At 40.0% G+C, this 18,983-nt stretch overlaps 1 protein-coding gene across 8 annotated transcripts in view; it reads left to right on the top strand.

Annotated features, from left to right (window-relative positions):
* Window positions 1-18,983, top strand: part of LOC140741889 (contactin-4-like) — a 2,152,419-nt gene that overhangs the window by 219,254 nt on the left and 1,914,182 nt on the right. Inside the window, exon 1 of one of the 8 annotated variants that reach the window (XM_073072417.1) lies at window positions 6,499-6,516. The exons of the other annotated variants lie outside the window; for them this stretch is intronic. The gene's annotated coding sequence lies outside the window, so the exon portion shown is untranslated. Of the gene's footprint in view, window positions 1-6,498; window positions 6,517-18,983 lie in introns of those variants that run through there. 8 annotated transcript variants of the gene reach the window in all.

Below are 18,983 nucleotides of genomic sequence, written 5' to 3'. Positions count from 1 at the left end.
CCTGTGGAGGTTGTGATAATTATGTGGCAAACATGGATAGCTTCATAAGCAAGGAAGTGATAAGTTACTGATATAAGGTTAGAATGATCAGTTGATGCCAAAACCAGATCTACCTTGATCTTTCGAGGACAGAAGTCGTGATTGGCCTTGAGGCCTACCCCTGCTACAAAATTCATATCAGGATTTCAGAATTATGCAGGAAAGGAACAGTTTCTCAAATGTACTAACAAAATCAATTTGAAAAATCTGGGTTTTAAAGTTTACAAATGCTGGAATTTGAGAAATGCAAAGTAAATTCAAAAACCTTTGTATTGGCCACAAATGTAAGAACAAATTAAGTGACAGTGAACTGTTTAGTATCTTTCAATAGACACAGTGCTGGTGATGACCATTCAGCCCATCTAGTTGCTGCAAGGATATTCTTATTAGTCCTTTGTCTCTTCCCCATAAATCTATAATTTTACTTTTCCTTCTTAAATTTTCATTTAATTCTTTTTTTAATGGCTTCACAATTTTAACTTTGGATTCTGTTTAAAATAAGAACCTATTCCTTTCTTCTGCTGCTGTTTCTTTCGAAAGTTATATTGAACTTGTGTTCTTCAATTCTTAATGCTCCCACCAATGATTTATTTTCCTTTGCAGTTTTTAGACCCTTCATGATTTGGAATACATCCATTGAAGTACCTCTTAGCTTCTATGCAGCAAATTAGGGCAACACAAGGTTCTCCAGTGTATCCACATAACTGATTTTCCTTATTCCCTGGATCATTCCAGTAAATCTTTTTTGCATCCTCTGTAAAACCTTCACATCCTTTCCAAAGAGCAGTGCCCAGAGCTCATTATTCAAGCTGTAGCTGTATCAGTGTTTATCAGGGGCTCACCATACTTTCTTAGCCTTTCCTTTATATCAACCCAAGGTGCTGTGTGGCCTTTTATCCATTTTGCCAATTTATCCTGAATATTTAAAGATTTACATACACAGAAACAAATAATATGCAGCAAATTGTTCACAAGCTAAAAGAGCAGAGCCCTAGTGACACCACATCCATGTTCAGTACGCTGATTTAATCTTCTGGTTTAAGGAGGGATATACCTGCTTTGATAGCAGTACAGAAAAGGTTTGTGAGATTGATTTGTAGGACAAAGGTGTAGTCTAATGAGGAAAGGCTGAACACAATTATTGGAGGTTAGGAGAATGAGAAGGGATGTTATTAAAACATGCATTGTTCTGAGACAGCTTGACTAGATAGACACTAAAAAGATGTTTCCCATCATGGGGAAACTTATAACCAGTGCCATGATTTCAGATTTATGGGTTGCCTTTTAAGATGGAGTTAAGGTGAAATTTCTTCTCTGAGGGTTGGATGTCTTTAGAATTCCTTATGGTGGCTGAATTATTGAATATATAGAAGGCTAGGATGAACAGGTGAGGAAGTTGTGGATGATGATGAACAGGCAGGAATGTGAAACTGAGGTGCAGACCTGATTAGCCTCATGAATTACCGTTGCTTCTAATTGTAACTTAAGTCCTTTAACTAAGGATGAAATGCCAGATAAAGCTAAAAAAAATGTAAAATTCATAGAAGATCATTTAGGTGGCTTGTACAGCAAAGAAGACAGTGTAGAAAGATCCAAGTAACATACGGGGGCTTGCAGCAGTGGAAAGACAAGTGACACTCTGGTGCAAAGTAGTGAAGGGTAGGAAAATGTGGGAGCTCGCATTGAGGTGAAATAAAGCTGCTGAACACATAGGCAATGAAGTGATAAATCATTGATATGTCTTATTGGTAAATACTTAGAATGTAAAAAATAGTGGTTATAAAGAAAGACCCATTGCCATTCAAAATAATTGCAATAAGTTAAAAGAAGTGTGTGTAAAAAGTTGGTCATGACTTAAACAGTATGAACAGAATATTAATTTTTCTGGTATGATAAATGTTTACTCATCTCCCCAGTGTCAATTATGATAGGTCACTGTGAGAAGTGGTGGATAACTTATTATGTGCAAGATTTATTTATTACAGCAGTGACCCTTGGTGTCAGTTTCCTCTGCATTGATGAAATAAAGTGACATTTGCACCATAGGATTAATGATTGAACCATAGCACCTCCGGGTTTATTAAATGATGCACAATTGACTGAGGTGAAATTCTGATCTGCAGTAACATATTTTCAAGCGTTCAAATTCCTGCAGTATTCCTGTGAATATCCGGAGGCTGTGGGGTCTTTTGGGGTTGATTTATTGAAACTTCATATATTTCCAGTATTCAATCCAATGGAATTTGATTGGCCTTTAACTGTATACCAAGATTTTTTTTTTGCTGGAGATTCTGATTAGATTGCATTGTTTTGCAGATATCCATTGAGGAATGTTCATTGAAAACACACAAACTTCATATTCCTATCATACTGCTGCTGTAAAACAAATGACTGTAGAGTATAAATGAATTATCCAGTTTAGCAAATCCAATTAGTGCACACAAAGCACCAGAAAATTACTCTCAAAATGCATGTTTAATGGAAATCTTAACAAAAGGGACACGTTAATGTGCTTATTTTGTCAAAATTAAATCAGGTGAGTAGAAGTCAATGGAAGTTCTGTTGGTTGTTTGGGGACGACATTAATGACAGATGAGTCAAGATAAACTGAATCACTGCATCAACTGCTATTGAATATTTCCAGAACACCGAGAAAGGTGTCACCATAATACTCTATGCTTTGAAAGTATTTACAAATAAACTAGCTTTGATAAGCAAAATGGAGAACACTATGAATTCAGTGACATGAGAAATTCTGCAGACACTGGAAACCTTGTGCAACACACAGGAAATGCTGGGGCGGCTCATAAGGTCAGGCAGCATCTGTTGGGGAATTGAACAGTCAACATTTAAGGCTGAGGCCCTTTATTGGGCTAATATCAGGAATTCAGTAACTGTTTTGCAATAGAGGCAATAATTACCTTGTCATAGCTAGTTTCCTTTGAGTTTGAAAGTATTGTGCTTTCAAATACTTCTGTGAGGTGTTTTCTTTTGCTGTTGGAAATGAACTTCTACAGTTTCAGCAATTTGCACAGATTTGGTATGTCATCTAAAATTTTGACAAACTTCTATAGCTGCACAGTGGAGAATGCCCTGATTGGTTGCATCACGGCCTGGTACGGAAACACCAATTCCCAAGATCAGAAAAAGCCTACAGAGAGAGATGAACACAGCCCTCCCAAACATTGAGCACGTCTACAAAGATCTCTGACACAAGAAAGCTGCATCCATCATCAAGATCCCTCATCATCCAGCCCATGTTCCCTTCTCACTGTTGCCATTGGGAAGGAGGTGCAATGTGGAAGACACTAGCAGTATGGTGGAAGTTCCAGGTATCTAGGAGAATGAAGTGTGTGAAGTTACCGTAACTAGTGAAAAGGTTCTTGGGAAACTGAAAGATCTGAAGGTAGGTAGGTTACCTGGACCAGATAGTGTACGACCCAGAGTTCTAAAAGTGGTGGCTGAAGAGATTGTGGAGGCATTAGTAATGATCTTTAAAGAATCACTAGCTTCAGGAATGGTTCCAGAAGACTGGAAAATTGCAAATGTCACTCCACTCTTCAAGGAGGGAGAGAGGCAGAAGAAAGGAAACCGTAGGCTAATTAGTCTGATTTCAGTGGTTGGGATTTTTAAGGATGAGATCTCCAGGTACTTGGAGGTACTTGATAAAATTGGCCATAGTCAGCATGGTTTCCTCAAGGGAACATTTTGCCTGACAAATCCATTGGAATTACTTGAAGAGATAACAAGCAAGATAGACAAAGGACAATCAATTGATGTTGTGTGCTTGGATTTTCAGAAGGCCTTTGACAAAGTGCTACACATGAAGCTCCATACCAAGCTACTAGCCTATGGTATTACAGAAATGATTTTAGCATGGATAAAGCAGTGGCTGATTGGCAGGAGGCAAAGAATGGGAATAAAGAGAGCTTTTTCTAACTGGCTGTCAGTGACCAATGGTCGCTCAGGGATCTGTGTTGGGATCTATTCTTTTTATGTTATATGTCAATGATAAGGGTGATTATTGCAAAGCTTACAGACAATATGAAGATAGGTGGAGGGACAGATAGTTTTGAGGAAGTAGAAAAGCTAGAAAAAGAGTTCAATTAGGAGAATGGGCAAATAAATGGCAGATGAGAAACAGTGTTGTGAAGTGTATGGTCATGCAGTTTGGTAGAAGAAATGAAAGGGTTTACTATTTACTAAATGGAGAAAAAATACAAAAAATGAGGTACAAAGGGTCTTGGGAGTCCTTGTGCAGGATTCCCTAAAGGTTAATTTGCATGTGACTCTGTGGTGAAGAAGGCAATTGCGATGTTAGCCTTTATTTCAGGAGGATTAGAATATAAAAGCATGTATATACTGTTGAGATTTTATAAAGCACTGGTGAAGCCTCACTTGATGTATTGTGAGCAAGTTTGGGCCCTTTATCTTAGAAAGGATATACTGAAACTGGAGAGGGTTCAAAGGTTCACAAAAATGATTCTAGGATGGAATGGCTTGTCATAGGAAGAGCATTTGATGGCTCTGGGCCTGTATTCACTAGAATTCAGAAGAATAAGAGGTTACTTCATTGAGAACTATTGAATAGTGAAAAGCCTTGATAGAGTGGATGTGGAGAGGATGTTTCCTGTGGTAAGAGAGTCTAAGACCAGAGGCGACCTTTTAGAATGGAAATGGGGAGAAATTTCTTTAGACAGGAAGTGGTGAATCTGTGAAATTTTTTGCCCTAGGCAGCTGTGGAGGCCAAGTCTTCATGTATATTTAAGGTAGGGGTTGATAGATTCCTAATTGGTCAGAGTATTAAGGGATATGGGGAGAAGGTAGGAGATTGGAGCAGAGAGAAAAATTTGGTCAGCCATGATGAAATGACGGAGCAGACTTCAGAATCAGAATCAAGTTTATTATCACTGGCATGTGATGTTAAATTTGTTAACTTAGCAGCAGCAGTTCAATGCAATACATAATATCGAAGCAAAAAAGAAGGCAGCGGTCTTAATTGAAGTAGATTAGTTTTTGATGAAGTTTCTGTTAGTGTGCAATGCTGATATGAAGACATTTTGAAGATAAAATCCTTCTTTGAGTTAGATATGGGCTCAAGTAGATGATAAGATACTCACCAAACCTCTGGTCTGTCATCTGCCCTAGTGATACTGATTTATATCTGCAACCAGACCCTTGGAAAACCAGCAGGAGATGCTGACATTTTTCTGTAGATTTCTTGATCGAGAGCTGCTACTTGAATACACAGCTTTGTGTCATGTTTGTGTCCTGTCCGAAACAAAAAGGATGACTTACATGAGATTCCTTCCTCAACCACCATTGAAAATTGCTTTGAGAGGCTGGTTAAAGACTACATCTGCAGCATGGTACCATCCACACTGGACCACCTACAATTAACCTACCGATGGAACCAGTCTACCGATGACGCCATAACCACAGCACTAAACACTGTCCTCACTCACCTGGAGAAGAGGGATGCATATGTTAGAATGCTGTTTCTGGACTACAGCTCAGCATTCAAAAACATAATACCCTCCAGACTTGATAGGAAGCTCTGAGACCTCAGCCTGCACCCTACCTTGTGGAGCTGGTTCCTAGATTTCTTATCAGATCACCGACAGATAGTAAGTATATGCACCCTTACCTCTGTCCCTCTGCCCCTCAACACAGGCACCCCCCAGGGTTGAGTCCTGAGTTCTCTCCTCTCCTCCCTTTACACCCACAGCTCCACTGCCACACACAGCTCCAGTCTGCTGATCAAATTCGCAGCTGACATGACATTGATCAGCCTTATTTCTAGCATTGATGAGACAGCCTACAGAAGAGAGGTTGACTCCTTGAAGTAGTGGTGCCAGGAAAACAAGCTCTCCCTCAATGTCCAAAAGACAAAAGAGCTGATTGTGGATTACGGAGGAACAGAGACAGGCTCGGCCCGATCAACATCAATGAGACTGCACTTGAGTGGATGAGTAGTTTCAAGTTCCTTGGTATACACTTCACTGAAGATCTCACCTGGGCTGTACACACCGGCTGTGTGGCAAAAAAAGCACAACATCGTCTCTTCCACCTCATGCGACTGAAGAAGTCTGGCCTGAGACCCCAAATCCTCAAGACCTTCTACAGGGGCACCATTGAGAGCATCCTGACTGGCTGTATCACCACACCAACCTTGATCGCTGGGCACTGCAGAGAGCTGTCCATACAGCGCAACTGTGGACATGAACTTCACTCCATTGAGAAATTTTACACCAGCAGATTCAGAAAGAAAGCCTGGAAGATCATCAGGGACACCAGTTACCCCAAACTTAAACTGAATCAGCTGCTTCTGTTTGGCAAATGGTACCACAGAATTAAAGCCAGGACCATCAGGCTACAGGACAACGTCTTTCTACAAGACTCATAAATTCACATGTCTGTACATTGTGACGGAGCCATAATGCAAAGATATTTACTCCCTCATGTTGTGGGATAGATGTAAGTTTTAAATACATTCATTCAAAGTTGCATTTTGGGTTCCTACTATATTATTGCAACAGCTGTTTATTCAGAAAAGAGGACAGCTTAGGTGGGCGGAGTCACCTGAAAAATCCTTTGAAGGAGCTTTAGTGTTTGCAGATTAACCCAATTTCAGTTGTAATTGTAAAGCTGTACAATATTCATTTACAAAAATGTCAAGGAATGCTTCATAAGAAGAAATTATTAACTAAACATTTATATTCTATTCAGCTGACCAATAATGGAAATTTTTATTCTTGTTATTGAGCAGATGACTTTTAGTGGCAGTTTGAAGCATAAGTTTACATTGTGATTTGAGCACCATTTAGGTGCATTTGCTGTGTTATTCAATGCAGCAATTCCCTCTGAAATGGTTAAACCCTTCAATCATTGGTTTTAACAAAGAAGGTTAATTTGAGTTGTATAGGAGTCATAGAAGAAGCTAGATTATTTTTGATATATTGTTGAATTTTGAATATTTTTAATCTATTTTAGGTCCAGGCTATCTTAACATTTAAAAAAATAGAATACATGCTGGAAATGCTCAGAAGGACAGGCAGCACTGTGTAAAAACAGTTGACATTTCAGATCACAAACTATCAGAACTGGGAGAGTCAATATGGTTGAAGTTGCAGAGCAAGTTGGGAAAGAGTGGTAGGACAAAGTAAATACCTCTATGGTGTGGACAAAGTAATCATGGCAATAATAATTCCAGTAATTTTTTAAATTTTGTTTTATTTCAAATTTCAAATATCTGCAATTTTTATTTAAAATTTCATTTACCAGCGTAGTTCCTGATGAACCAGATTGGTGTTAATGGTTCTGATAATAACTCGCTCCTCAAATTTTATCTTTTTTTCCTGGCTATGTTCCCCTTTTAAAATGCTCCTTTGAGAAGCATCTTGCTGCTGTTGTATATAGTGTATGAGATTTATCTGCAAAGGCAGTATCATTATCACTGGCTAGTCTATCTGATCTGTAGCTGGAAAGCAATCTGGCAGTAGAATAGTTTCCCTAACTCATCAAATTGCATTTCACTGACCTATGAATGATGCTGCTATCTTCTTCAAACTAACCAAAGCAACAGTTTGTGGAGTGCATTTTAACTTGGTAGCGATAAGAGGACAAGCACTTACTGTGTTGTTCTTGCATAAAAATACAGAGTCTAGGAAATAGATAATATTATATCTTTAAGATATTAAAATACAACAATACTGAAAGGATGAATTGGAAAAAAATTCTTGGGAGATGTTTTGTAAACTGCTTTAAACTATACAAGCTTGTAACATTCAATGGATGAAACAATGATGACATGAATGTTAAGTGATTTTTCCTTCTCTTAACATCATCTTGCATATTACTTGCCTTAAGTGTCAATAGTTATGATGTACCCAGCAGCACTGGGATTGTCACACAGTGACCAAAATGCATAGCTCTTAGTCTTGCCTCCAAAAGGAAGAGTAATTCAGAATTTATTGCAGCTCTCTGTGGATGAAGTGTCAACAGATATGTATTCACCCAAGGATTGAGCATCTGCAGCTCTTGATCTGCCCGTGAGAGGTTTGATGTGGTGGATAGTTTTACAATTAATTGTTCTGAATGGTTTTACTCTGTTAGCATGATGATGAAAATAATAAATGTTAGACAATTGAGAAGAGACATGGATGCACATCTACTGTATGCTTTGGCAAAAACAGTTTAATGGTAACTGTAGTTTCATCTTTCCACAACCACCACCCCCCCTTTCCCAACACTTCCCCCAAGCTTTAACATTCCATCTGAAATATTAGAAAGTCACATGAACACCTGGACAGGATAAAATGTGATAACATTTAGCGTAGTTAGCTTTATAAGTGTGGCAATTGTCATATTTCAGATGGATTTTCAATGCAAGAAAGATTTGAGAACAAAAATGATAAGCAGCAGCTACCAAAAAGACTGAACAAAATAAGGATCTTTCTCTAGAAAAATAAAGGGGAAAACAGAAAAGATATTTTTCATTGCGGGCAAATCCAAAATTAAGGACCATAAATATGAGAGAGTTAATTTAATCGTAATCCAATCAGGAACACGAAAGACGTTCTCTTACTACGAGTGATAAAAATGTGGGGATTGCATGAGCCTTTTGAAATCGCTGTCAAAGTTGTATTAAAGGGGAGGACAGATAAGATGATGACAGAGAAAGCAATCAAGAAATGATAGGAAGGTCTAATTGACAGTTTCTGTGTTTCTATTAACAAGGAAAAAAGAAACTGCTATCTCTTGGAATTTACATGTTTGTTCAATATTCAAGCTTTTTGTTTGGCCACAGTTCTCTTAAAAAAGACAGCAATGAGTTTACTAAGGTCATCCAAGTCAGGGCAGTGTTGATCTACCAGTATATCAAGTTTTTGTAGGGTACAGAATAACCAAGTATCTCTGATAGCTTTGGTTGTGAACAAAGGACTTTAGTGCAAAGCTTAGAGTGCATTATCATAGAGTGGGATTTAGAGACCTTAATCATTTCAATTAAGTACAAGCTTGTTGTACTGCTGGCTTTGGAACTGGTGTAAAATGTTGGAGATCACCAGATGAGGCGAGGTGAATGAGTTAGATTGAAGAAAAGTTGTATTTCCTCAATATTACATGTTATACAGAGCAAAATAAAGCAATTAAGAGTTTTGAGGAAGCTATTTCCTCTTATGGAAAATTGAGAATGAGATCAGGAATAAAATTATGGGAAGTATTTGAGTAATATCTGTTCATCCGCTCCAGTAGCCTGTAGGTGTTGCAATTTGAAGCTATCAGCATTCTGTCAATTGATTCTTTATTGTAACAGTGGCTTGTATTCATGTCACATCAGACAAGCGAGTAAGGTGTCCACAGTAATTTCATAGCAGCAATTGACACAGAGTTGCACTGAGAACTTGGGACTGCTGACCACAATACTAAACTAAGAAGTCAATTTCAAGAGGTATCTTAAAGGAGGAAAGAAGTCAAAGGCTGAACATTTAGAAGGGAGTGCATGAACTGAAGATCTTGGCAGCTGAAGATGTAGAAATTTGGAAATAGACAAGAGGACAGAATTGAATGAGTTCAGATCTCTCGGTGTGGAGAAAATGAAACAAATTGGGAGGAACAGGACAATAAAAGGATTGGATTTTTTAAATGGTGGTGTTGTTGAATTGAAAGTTAGGGATAATGGGTGAACAGAATGTGGTATTGTATGAACTGATGATTTCAAGTTTACACAGTGAAATGAAGGAGACTGAATAGCAGTTCATTGGAGTAGTTACATGAGAAGGTAACAAATGGACGAGTAAAGGTTTCAGCAGAAGATGAGCCAGAATGGGGACAAATGGGCAATGTTATGTCGTTGATCTTTGTGGTGGTATGCATCCAAATTGTTTGGATCAAGGGGAGGGTTTTGCCAGTAAGTTAAAAGTGTTTGAAACGACACTGAAGGTAATGACTTCAGCTTTCATAATATTTAACTCTAGGAGATTTTAACTCAATATAGGAGGAACAGTAGCAATGGGAAGGTAGATTGCCATTGATGTACTTGGGGAAATAGATGAGAAATCTCTAAGAGGTGGACCTTACTGGTCAGGAATAGGGTCAAGGGATTGGGGAAGAGGAAGTGAAAATGATCAGGATCAGAGCAGCTCAGTGAGATTGGGGGGTGGGGGGTGGAATAATGTTGTTTGCAATCAGAAACCGGGTTGATGACCTGAATGTTGGGTTCAAAGCCTCCATTAGAGGCATTCCAGAGGAGCAGCTAGACTTTGAGCTCATCAGGTGTAAGGTTAGTGAACTTGGTGGAAGAGCCTGTTGTGTTGGGGGTGGTTGTTGCATTGTAGAGTCTCATTAAAGATAGAAGATAAGTATGGTTCTTAACTTAAATTGCCCAGATTTCAGTTTGGTGTGTATCTGGCATTAAAATTATTGTTCACTGGGAACTATGTAGCTGAAAATACTGATTAATACTAATGAATGTGGAAGTAACTATTAGCCCATTTAAAGTACATCCTCCTCAATGTAATGCTGAAACATGAGCACATTTCTAGGATGAAAATGAGTAAGTGTAGTTTCTCTTACCCATTAGGATTAAATCCTCCTTGTAACCTACAAGTGTTTTTTTTTCCATAAAACTAGTCCTTTGGATGTTAGATCAGTAAGGAAATCAAGCTGATGTATGGGTAGGTGTTGCATTTGAAGCTTAATAAATATGACATGACAGTTTAGATCCACCCACTGGAATTCATGTGTTATGGAATAAGCAGTCAAAAGCAATTGTAACATGAATTGACAGATGAAGTTCAGTGGCGAATTTTGAAGGACACTGCGTTTTCTCAGTGCTATGATAAAACAAGCAGAAATAACAATATAATTATTTCCAAATAGAAAACAATACACAAATCTATTTCAACCCATTGCACTGATTTTTCTGAACTGGCCCAATCCTTTAAGGACATGGGAATTTTGTCACAGCAGTTTTAATTGGATCTGACAGATAGACCATAACTTCTACTTGGTTTTCCTAAGTTTTTAACAAAGTTCTGCTGGTTGAATGGATGTTCACAAAAATTGAAATTGTGTTTAAAAGCTTTTAAAGTATCAAATATTGGAGCTAGATTTGAATCCTGATGATAAAAAAACATGTTTAACATTGCTGTTATATTTCACTCTTTGTAATTAGAAGTGTTTATGTTGTATGTTTAAATTATCTATATAGTGATAAGGGCACTTATTATTAGTATTGAGCCCAACTGCCCTGGAGGTAATAAAGTTCCTCCTTGAATGCGCTCACCTTAGTTATATTCACTATCTCCATTATTTGTTTCTTTGTGATAAAATTACCCTTTGAGATTTGAAATGTCAAACTAAATTCTCTTTCAAATAAGTCCTTGAAAAAAATCCACCAACTTTCTAAACATAATCACCTTATTAATTATCAGACACCTCCCCTGCCTTTACTCTGTTTGCTGGTATTACTTTTCTTAAGATTGTCCAAACTTGGTGACAACACAAAACAGCACCATTACTGGCTTCCCCATCCTTCAATTTATAAATAAATTTGCTTTGATTTTTGTCTTGTCTACTAAACCAAAATAATCTTACCTTCAAAGAATATTTTTTGTTTTGATGTACCATCCTGCCATGTCTTCCTTTCTTATGTATTATCATAAGACATGGGAGGAGAATTTGGCCATTTGGCCTTTGACCTTGCTTTGCTATTTCATCATGGTTGATTTGTTCTCACTCTCGGCCCCATTCTCCTGCTTTCTCCCTGTAACCCTTGATTCGGAGCAAGAAGGCTGTGAGTGAATGGCTGATTTTTCAGAGTGAAGGGAGTTTTTTTACTACTTGGGGTAAAAGAGTGGCGAGACTGCGCAGGTGCGTGACATCAGCCAGTAGCGGCAAAAGGTTAAAAAAGAAGACCTCCGTATGCAACGGGCAGCATCGGAGTGGGCAGCAGAGTGACAGGGCTTTGGCTCAACAGGCTTATGCGGTAACAGGACGAGTAGAGGTAGGTTTAACGGTGTTAATTGTGGAAAGGAGGAAGTGAGTGTGTGAGGCCAGTTTTCTGTGCTCGGTGTCAGATGTGGGGTCCTGGAGTCTCCCAGCCTCCCAGACGGCCATATCTGCATCAGACGTGTTGAGCTGCAGCTCCTGAAGGACCAAGTTAGGAAACTGGAGATGCAGCTTGATGACATTCGCCTGGTCAGGGAGAGTGAGGAGGTGACAGAAAGGAGTTATAGGCAGGTGGTCACACCGGGGACACGGGAGACAGACAGGTGGGTCACAGTCAGGAGGGGGAAGGGGAAGAGTCAGGTACTAGAGAGTACCCCTGTGACTGTACTACTTGACAATAAGTACTCCTGTTTGAGTACTGTTGGGGGGGCAGCCTACCTGGGGCAAGCAACAGTGGCCGTGCCTCTGGCACAGAGTCTGGCCCTGTGGCTCAGAAGGGTAGGGAAGGGAAGAGGAATGTAGTAGTGATGGGGGACTCCATAGATAGGGGGTCAGACAGGCGATTCAGGATGCAGGAAAGAAACTCAGGTGGTAGTTTGCCTCCCAGGTGCCAGGGTCCGGGATGTTTCGGATTGCGTCCAAGATATCCTGCGGTGGGAGGGAGAACAGCCAGAGGTTGAGGTACATATTCGTACCAATGACATAGATAGAAAAAGGGAAGAGTTCCTAAAAAAAAGACTACAGGGAGTTAGGAAGGAAGTTGAGAAGCAGGACCACAAAGGTAGTAATCTTGGGATTACTGCCTGTGCCATTCTATTCCAAGAATAGGAATAGAATGAGGTGGAGGATAAATGTGTGGCTGAGGGATTGGAGCAGGGGGCAGGGATACAGATTTCTGGATCACTGGGACCTCTTCTGGGGCAGGTGTGACCTGTACAAAAAGGACGGGTTGCACTTGAATCCCGGGGGATCAATATCCTGGCGGGGAGGTTTGCTAAGGCTACTGGGGAAAGTTTAAACTAGAATTGTTGGGAGGTGATTACCGAACTGAAGAGACTGGGGAAGAGGAGGTTGGCTCACAAATGGAGAAAGCTTGTAGACAGTGCGAGAGGGAGGATAGGCAGGTTATAGAGAAGGGATGTGCTCAGACTGAAGGCTTGAGATGAGTCTATTTTAATGCAAGGAGTGTAGTGAACAAAGCAGATGAGCTTAGAGTGTGGATCAGCACTTGCAGATATGATGTGGTGGCCATTACAGAGACTTGGATGACTCAGGGACAGGAATGGTTACTTCAAGTGCCGGGATTTAGATGTTTCAGAAAGGACAGGGAGGGAGGCAAAAGAGGGAAGGATATGGCACTGTTGATCAGAGATAGTGTCACGGCTGCAAAAAAGGTGGACGTCATGGAGGGATAGATGGAGTCTCTGTGGGTGGAGGTTAGGAACAGGAAGGGGTCAATAACTTTACTGGGTGTTTTTTATATGCCACCCAATTGTAACAGGGATATTGAGGAGCAGATAGCGAAACAGATCCTGGAAAGGTGTAATAATAACAGAGGAAATTTTAATTTCCCAAATATCGATTGGCATCTCCCTAGAGCAAGGGTTTTAGATGGGGTGGTGTTTGTTAGGTGTGTTCAGGAAGGTTTCTTGACACAATATGTAGACAAGCCTACAAGAGGAGAGGCTGTACTTGATCTGGTATTGGGCAATGAACCTGGTCAGGTGTCAGATCTCTCAGTGGAAGAGCATTTTGGAGATAGTGATCAGAATTCTATCTCCTTTACAATAGCATTGGAGAGAGATAGGAACAGACAAGTTGGAAAAGTGTTTAATTGCAGTAAGGGGAATTATGAGGCTATCAGGCAGGAAATTGGAGGCTTAAATTGGAAGCAGTTGATCTCAGGGAAAAGTGCGGAAGAAATGTGGCAAATATTCAGGGAATATTTGTGTTGAGTTCTGTATAGGTACATTCCAATGAGACAGGGAAGCTATGGTAGTGTACAGGAACTGTGGTGTAAAACGGCTTTAATAAATCTAGTCAAGAAGAAAAGAAAAGCTTACAAAAGGTTCAGAGAGCTAGGTAATGTTAGAGATCTAGAAGATTATAAGGCTAATAGGAAGGAGCTTAAGAAGGAAATTAGGAGAGCCAGAAGGGGCCATGTGAAGGCCTTGGCGGGCAGGATTAAGGAAAACCCCAAGACATTCTACAGGTTTGTGAAGAGCAAGAGGATAAGACATGAGAGAATAGGATTAATCAAGTGTGACAGTGGGAAAAGTGTGTATGGAAATAACGGAGGTACTTAATGAATACTTTACTTCAGTTTCACTATGGAAAAGGATCTTGGTGATTGTAGTGATGACTTTCAGCAGACTGAAAAGTTTGAGCATGTAGATATTAAGAAAGAGAATGTGCCGGAGCTTTTGGAAAGCATCAAGTTGGATAAGTTCCTGAGACTGGATGAGATGTACCCCAGGCTACTTGTGAGGTGAGGGTGAAGATTGCTGAACCTCTGGCAATGATCTTTGCATCATCAATGGGGACGGGAGAGGTTCCAGAGAATTGGAGGGTTGCAAATGTTGTTCCTTATTCAAGAAAGGGAGTAGAGATATCCCAGGAAATTATACACCAGTGAGTCTTACCTCAGTGGTTGGCGTTGATGGAGAAGATCCTGAGAGGTAGGATTTATGAACATTTGGCGAAGCATAATATGATTAGGAGTCATCAGCATGGCTTTGTCAAAGGCAAGTCGTGCCTTATGAGCCTGATTGAATTTTCTGAGGATGTGACTAAACACATTGATGAAGGTAGAGCAGTAGATGTAGTGTATATGGATTTCAGCAAGGTATTTGATAAGGCACCCCATGCAAGGCTTATTGAGAAAGTAAAGAGGCATGAGATCCAAGGGGACATTACTTTGTGGATCCAGAACTGGCTTGCCCACAGCAGGCAAAGAGTGGTTGTAGATGGGTCATATTCTGCATGGAGGTTAGGCACCAGTGGGGTGCCTCAGGGATCTGTTCTGGGACCCTTACTCTTTCTAATTTTTATAAATGATCTGGATGAGGAAGTGGAGGGATGGGTTGGTAAATTTGTGGATGACACAAAGGTTGGAGGTATTGTGGATAGTGTGGAGGTTATAGCAGAACATTGATAGGATACAAAACTGGGCTGAGAAGTGGCAGTTGGTGTTCAACCCAGATAAGTGTGAAGTGGTTCATTTTGGTAGGTCAAATATGATGGCAGAATATAGTATTAATGGTAAGACTCTTGGCAGTGTGGAGGATCAGAGGGATCTTGGGGTCTGAGTCCATAGGATGCTCAAAGCAGCTGTGTAGGTTGACTCTGTTGTTAAGAAGGCATACAGTGTATTGGCCTTCTTCGATCGTGGAATTGAACTTAAGAGCCAAGAGGTAATGTTGCAGCTTTTTAGGACACTGGTCAGACCCCACTTGGAGTACTGTGCTCAGTTCTGGTCATCTCACTACAGGAAGGATGTGGAAGCCGTAGAAATGGTGCAGAGGAGATTTGCAAGGATGTTGCTTGGATTGGGGAGCATACCTTATGAGAATAGTTTGAATGAGCTCGGCCTTTTCTCCTTAGAGCGACGGAGGATGAGAGGTGACTTGATAGCGGTGTATAAAATGATGAGAGGCATTGATCGTGTGGATAGTCAGAGGCTTTTTCCTGGGGCTGAAATGGTTGCCACAAGAGGACACTGGTTTACGGTACTGGAGAGTAGATACAAAAGAGATGTCAGGGCCAAGTCTTTTATGCAAAGAGTGGTGAGTGTGTGGAATGGGCTGTCGGCAACGATGGTGGAGGTGAATACAATAGGGTCTTTTAAGAGACTTTTAAATAGATACATGGAGCTTGGTAAATTAGAGGGCTATAGGTAAGCCTAGTAATTTCTAAGGTGGGGACATGTTTGGCACAACTTTGTGGGCCAAAGGGCCTTTATTGTGCTGTAGGTTTTCTATGTTTCTACTAATCAAGAACCAATCAAACTCCACTTTAAATATATCCAACGATTTGTCCTCCACATCCATCTGAGGCAATACATTTCACAGATTCACTTCCATATAACTAAAGAAATTTCTCCACATCTCTGTTCTAAAGAGGTATCCATATATTCTGAAGTCATGCCCTTTGATCCCAGACTCTCCCACATCCACTCTATATAATACTGTAGTTTGCAATGAGATCAAACCCCCCTCATTCTTCTGAACTTCATCGAGTGCAGGCCTGGAACTATCAAACACTCCTCACACATTAACTCTATCATTTCTAGGATCATCCTCTGGACCCTCTCCAATGGTGGCACATTCTTTCTTAGATATGGGGCCCATAAATGCTCACAATACTCCAAATGTGGTCTTGCCAATGCCTTATAAAGCCTCAGCATTACTCCTTGATTTTATATTCTTGTCCTCTTGAAATGAATGTATTTGCCATTTGAGAAAATTTGTCACTTTATCTTGATTGATTATTTCTCCATTCCTATTCTCAATCACACTCCTGGGAAACTGTTAGGTGAAACTAATTATTGAGCAAGTATGGACATCCCAAGTTGTGTCTTAAAACATTGTTACTTTTCACTGTCATCCCCTTAAAAATGCTCAAGATGCTGTTTCTGTATTTTTCATCCTGTGTAAACTCTAACCTTGCCTTTTCAGCAACTGTCGTTACAATTGACACGATATTGTCAGTGACGGTCTTGGCCCTAAGAACTCCACTCTCTTTCCAGCTAACTGTCAAACACCTCAAAGCCTCAACTTCTCTTCCTTTTTCCCCTTACCAATTTATAGTGCCCTGTTTCACATCTTTACTGTTAGGCTGTGGGTCTTTCATTTAGCAGTACTGTAATAGCAGTCTCTGTTCTGCTTTCAGCCTGTTTGGGTTATTGTTGAAGATAAGGGATGATGTGGAATCCAATTAGTGGGAATTTTTCTTGGTGAAGGACAGTAAGGTTGGGCTTGGGCTTTTGTTCGAGAGGAGATGAAGGAAGAACTGTTCATAGCATACGATCTGATGGGAGACCTGTTTGTTTGAGATGGATTATGAGCACCATTTGGAAGGTGGTGTGTGCTTTCACCTTGACCAATGGCCCAGCGTGTGAGTGACAGAGAAGTTCAAGATCAGCTCCAACTTGTGCACATTTGACTGTTTAATTAGAATGGGTCCTTTTCTTTTTTTTATTCTTTACTAACCCTTTATTTAAGATCCATAAATATAATTCCTTTAATCGTATGCAGTGTGCTGTCTGTTATTTTGTGGCATTAATTTGTAACAGAGTAACAAATTACACAAGCGGGGTTGGGGGGGGGGGGAGCTCGTGCCTCAATCCCACATGTTGGGCGGGGCCGGAGATTGTCTTCCATAGTCTTACGCAGGAAAGCAGTGTTTCAGATTTATTTGAAGAAATTATGTGATTTATAATGTTTAACTGTATTAAGTCCCTCAATAAATACATGAACAGACTGTTGAGGGGTTAAAAATGGGTTCAGTTTTTTGCAGCAACACACTCAAAATGCTGGAGGAACTCAGCAGGCCAGGCAGCATCTATAGAAAAGAGTACAGTCGACGCTTTGGGTTTAAACCTTTTGGCATGACTGGAGAAAAAAAGCTGAGGAGTAGATTTTAAACATAGGGGAGGGGAGAGTGAAACACAAGGTGATAGGTGATATTTGAAGGGGACAGGTGAAGTAAAGAGCTGGGAAGTAAATTGGCAAAAGAGACAGAAGACCATGGAAGGAAGAAAAGGGGGAGGAGCACTAGAGGGAGGCAATGGGAGGGCAAGGAGATAAGATGAGAAGGAAAAGGGGATGGAAAATGGTGAACCAGAGTTGGGGGGCATTACCAGAAGTTCGAGAAATTGATGTTCATGCCATCAGGTTTTCTTGTTTGTGATCAGTTTTGTACAGACAACCTTGAGTAAGTTTTGTGTAAAATACACAAAACCAGCTGATTTTGGTAACCGTACTCTACATAATTATAAGAAATGGAAAGAAAAATAATTACTAAGCGTGAAGTGAGGGGAAGAGAGAGTCCTGCTGAGGAAACAAGTGGAGAGAGTGAGCAATTTCACGTTCCTGGGTGTCAAGATCTCTGAGGATCTAACCTGGTCCCAACATATTGTTGCAGCTATAAAGAAGGCAAGACAGCAGCTATATTTCATTAGGAGTTTGAAGAGATTTGGTTTGTCACCTAAAACACTTGAAAACTTCTACAGTTGTCTCATGGCAAGCATTCTGACAGGCTGCATCACCTGCTGGTATGGGAGGGGGGGTGGTCCTACAGAAAGTTGTAACATTAGTCATCTCTGTCATGAGTACTAGCCTCCATAGTGTCCAAGACATCTTCAAGGAACCATGCCTCAGAAAGGTGGTGTCCATTATTAAAGACCCCCATCACCCAATATACGCCCTCTTCTCATTTTTGCCATCAGGAAGAAGGTACAGAAGCTGGAAGGCACACACTCAGTGATTCACAACTAGCTTCTTTCCATTTGTTATTCAATTCCTCACATTTAAAAAAATATATATTATTTCTGTTTTTCAATATTTTCACTATTTTATTTAACTATTTAATATATAAATATGTATATGTGTACACATACTGTAATTGATCTATTTTTTTCTTTCTGTACTATTATGTATTGCATTATACTGCTGCTGCTAAGTTACCAAATTTCACAATACATGCCAATGATATTAAACCTGATTCTCATTCAGATTCTAATCATAGGAACATGTTGACCATAGAAGAACATCAGACTCCTGAATTTAATGTGAGAGCTTGTTACCTCTGGGTGTCCATAAGTCAGATGATTGTAAAATGGGAATGGTTTGTGATGTTAAATGGAATCTGTGGCTACCAAACTCTGTTGTAATCGAAATACTTGAAGCCCGTGTATATTCAAAATTATCCATTACAAAAGCTCCAGATTTATTTGCAGACAAGGCGATATGATATCTTTGTTTTTGTCCCTC

The sequence above is a fragment of the Hemitrygon akajei genome, chromosome 19 (assembly GCF_048418815.1).
Source record: "Hemitrygon akajei chromosome 19, sHemAka1.3, whole genome shotgun sequence".
In the NCBI taxonomy this organism is placed as follows: Eukaryota; Metazoa; Chordata; class Chondrichthyes; order Myliobatiformes; family Dasyatidae; genus Hemitrygon; species Hemitrygon akajei.
The sequence above is the reverse complement of the archived record's forward strand: the minus strand, read 5'-3'. Positions and strand labels throughout refer to the sequence as shown.